This window comes from Teleopsis dalmanni, chromosome 1 (genome assembly GCF_002237135.1).
Source record: "Teleopsis dalmanni isolate 2A chromosome 1, ASM223713v2, whole genome shotgun sequence".
Taxonomy (NCBI): Eukaryota; Metazoa; Arthropoda; class Insecta; order Diptera; family Diopsidae; genus Teleopsis; species Teleopsis dalmanni.
Window position 1 is genome coordinate 134,962,278 of NC_051846.1, and position 4,357 is coordinate 134,966,634.

The window sequence follows — 4,357 nt, forward strand, 5'->3', positions numbered from 1 at the left end:
AATATAATAAATCCTTTAATATTAGATGAAATCGAACTAAATAAGTTAAAATCTGTAGAAAATATTCCAATAAGCATTGAAAAACTTCTCACTGCTGTAAAATTAAAAATATTGCAAAATCTCGATGTAATTTATTATGTTTTAAAAATTCCAAAGATTAACAAATATTGTAACTTTATAAGCATTTATCCTGTAATTAGAAATAAAAACATTCTTAAGTTAAAAGTAAACGAAGCATTAAATTGTCCCAATGAAATTCTACTAATCAAAAACTGCATCCTTACCACAACAGTTTCAATATGCCAGCCAGCAGAGCAGATGCTGCTGCAGCCTCACATTTACCTCAGATCCAAAAAATCGCTGATAGAATTATAATTCTAAATGATGTATTAACAACTAAAATCTTCGATCAATATGAAATTGAAGTCACTGGAGGAACCTATCTGGTTACATTTTCCAACTTCATAAAAATAAACTCCACTATATTCTTTGCAGAAAATGCAAATCTACTTATGGAAGCACATCCACCTAAGACAACGAAGGTTAATTATGCGGATCATGACATAAAACTGTCACTACCGTACCTTCATAAAATTCATATCGATAACACTAATCACATCAGTAGTATGCGAAACGAAATTTGGCAACATAAGTTACTTTGGTTGATTTTCCTACCAATAATAATTACAATTATCATCTTTGTACTGGTGGTACTGTTAAATAGTAGCCCCAAAGCAAAAATTAATGTCAACGAAATAGTGCAACTTCTAAGAAATCGAGCAAAGGACACTCGAACTTAAGAGGGGGGGGGGGAGAACTTAACATTCCCTACACATAAATATTATTTTATTATTACTTATAAGCCTACACAGTCGACATAAATATAACAAGTGAGCCAATGCATATACAAAAGAGATGGAGAAGCTTACAAAATCTTTAGAAAATGCTTACATTTCGGATGGAGTTACTCCCGAACTAGCATCAAGATATGCAACCCGAAGAATTGTTCCACTGGTAAAGGAAAAGTAATAATGGAGGCAGGACAGTTCAATGCATTGAATGAAGCAGTGTCAAAATTTTTAAATAGCTGTACGGAATCTACAGGCAGCGAAAACACAATATTATTTCCAAGAAATGGATATCGCGGAAATCGCGGATAACACTATGGACGTGGATATTTCCAAAGAACTAAAGCCAACTATAACAACTATAATAGTAACAGCAGAGATAACTTCAATAGGCCATACAATAGTAATTAAAGTAATAGAGGTATTTACCGTAATAAAATATCATTTAACAATTAATAAACAAATACTTAGATTAAATACAAACGAGCCTACATACATCAAGACTTTTAGAATACCGCACAATCACAAAGAAGAGGTAACACGACAAGTTGACAAGTTAATAAATAATGGTATAGTGGAACCTTCCGCTTCTAAATACAACAGCCCTATTCTGTTGGTTCCGAAGAAATCACTCCCAGGAAGCACACAGAAAAGATGGAGGCTAGTTATTGATTACAGAAGCATTAGAAGAAGCATAAACTAATAAAACTAAGAATACTAATAAGCACACATACATTCCTTCACATGGATAATAACCCAGCGGCATCATTAGGCCGGCGCTGAAAAAGTATGCGAGGAGGTAATAGCGGGGTTTTCGACATATGTGTTCGATATAGGCAAAATGGGGGTTGAAATTATAAAAGAATGAAGAAGAAAAGCATATGAGTATTAAGAATTTCTTGTTTAGCCAACATTGTATAAGTTAATGATCATTTATTGTAATGATCATTATAACCAAGTTACCGTTGGTTATTTCTGCAAAACAATATCCCGTAATGGATATTTGTTAAGAAGTTACAATTATTGTAAAATTAGTTTTTAGTTTAGTTTTTAATACGCTGCGTAAGCGACAACAATTAGTAAAAATACTATTAATAATAAGATTGTAAAAAATACTGTTTGAATGAACAAATAAATTAATATAAAAATTATTACAAAAATATTATTCAAAGAAATAAATTAATTGGCGCCCGAGCTAATAATATTAGTAACTACTCAAAAGTGCCACTAAATAAAAGTGCTACATAAGTAGATCAAAAATACTTTTTGAAACAAATTTTCTTAAAAGTGACAATAAAATTTTTTTTTTGTTGAAATAAAAAACTACTCAAAAGTGCTTCAAATAACCGGCCAAGAAACGACGCCCCTTAGTAGGTTTGAATATTCCAAAAAGGAGCTCCTGATTGGTGGAGCAGCAGCTTGGACCAGGGGAATTTAAGTATAAGTAGCAATATTATAGTTTCATAAATTTAATTCTTTGTATTTTGATTATCTTCTTCTATTTGTCAAAAAAATTTTTTTTTAATCGATCTTAACATTAAGTTTTTGTGATAAACTTTTCGAATTCCAAATTAGTCCAAATGGCAAATCCAAGTAATATTATTAGACCTTCCATGTTGGGAAGTGATGACGTGCCAGTTTTTTCCATACCGCAGATTTCACCATTAACTTCGACAGTACAATCAGATTTACTCAATAATATAAGAGAAATAGTTACACAGGTGATAGATAGAAATAGTAGCATAAACCAGACAATAATAACTGACCAAACAATAGATGACAAGTACAAAAATAATATTAGCGACATGGACAAAATTCCTGACGTTGTTCGCTCTTTGAGAGAATTTTCCGGCAACCCTTCAGAATATAGCTCATGGAAAAAAAGTGTAGAGAGAATATTAAATATTTATGACCAGTTCAAAGGTACACCCAAATACTTCGGAATTTTGAATGTAATTAGAAATAAAATCATAGGTCAAGCTGGTATAGCTTTAGAATCCTATAACACGCCTTTAAATTGGACTGCAATTGCACGTTGTCTTACAACTCATTACGCTGACAAACGCGACTTAGGAACATTAGAGTATCAAATGTCATGTCTGATACAAGGACGACACTCTATCCAAGATTTTTATCAACGTGTTTATTCACATTTGTCATTAATTATAAATAAAATAAGCTGCATGGAAATTTGTGAGGAGTCAAGGCAGATATTAACAAAAAACTATCGAGATAAAGCCCTCGATACATTTATAAGAGGACTTTCTGGCAGTCTGCCCATGTTACTGGGAGTGAGAGAACCCAAAGACTTGCCTGAAGCACTCCATCTCTGTCTGAAATTGGAGAACCAAAATTTCAGATCACACCATGCTTATAACAAGAACGGTTATATACGAAATTACTCCCAGCCACAAATACAACAAAGAAATATGCAATATAGTCACCCATTTTATCCACAATTGGCGCATATGCCACAATATCAACAACCATTTAGACCCCAAGTACATCACCCACAATATTATTTTAACCAGGGTATAAGACCACAGCAAATGTATCAGGAAAATTCATACAGTAATCACCTACCAAGACCCATAGTACCAAAATCGATTTCAAAACCAGAACCTATGGATATAGATCCCAGTTTGAGAACAAATATGGTAAACTATCACAATAGACCACATTTCAGACATGCACAAAAACGCCAAGAAAGCACAAACCTTACTAATCCTCCAATAAAAATACAGAAAAATTTTCACATAAACACAAATCGACAGGACATGAAATATTTTCCCTCGATTGATCATGAACTTGTTCAGTCCGACTATAATGAAAATAACACGTTCGATAATGAACAACAGGATTGCATGGTTAATTATGAAACAATGAATATTGCAGATATTCATTTTTTAGATTAAACGTCTCTTCGTTGCCTTACTTTGAGTGAAGAACGAAGAGAGGAGAAATTCTAAAAATATTAGTAGATACCGGTTCTAACAAAAACTATGTTCAGGCAAACTGGGCTAAGAAGATAATACGAAATGACAAAAACTTTTTTGCGAATTCGGTAGGAGGAAAAATAGAAATCACACACCACACATATGTAAATCTTTTCAACTGTACAGATATTAAATTAAAATTTTATATTCTCCCATCTTTAATTTCATTTAATGCCATCCTGGGTAACGACAGTCTTAAAGAACTGTCTGCGGATATTCATACTAAGGCCGTCCGCCGTCAGATACACAGGGGGATAAACACGTACTTTGTGTATGTGCCGTAACTGTTGTATACTGTCGGTAGTGTGATTACATCCTCTACGTGGGGGCGGCTAGAAACAGATCCATAGTATGGTCATGTCTCAACTATGGATGCTGGCTAATTGTAATCGGGCGGACGCAAGCAAAAGCGTTTTAAATTAAAGCTCAAATCCAAGGTGGAACAGCATATGCCGAGGGATGAATGGCCATGGATAGTTGGTCTTTAAATTGCGAACTCTGGATACCTGTCGA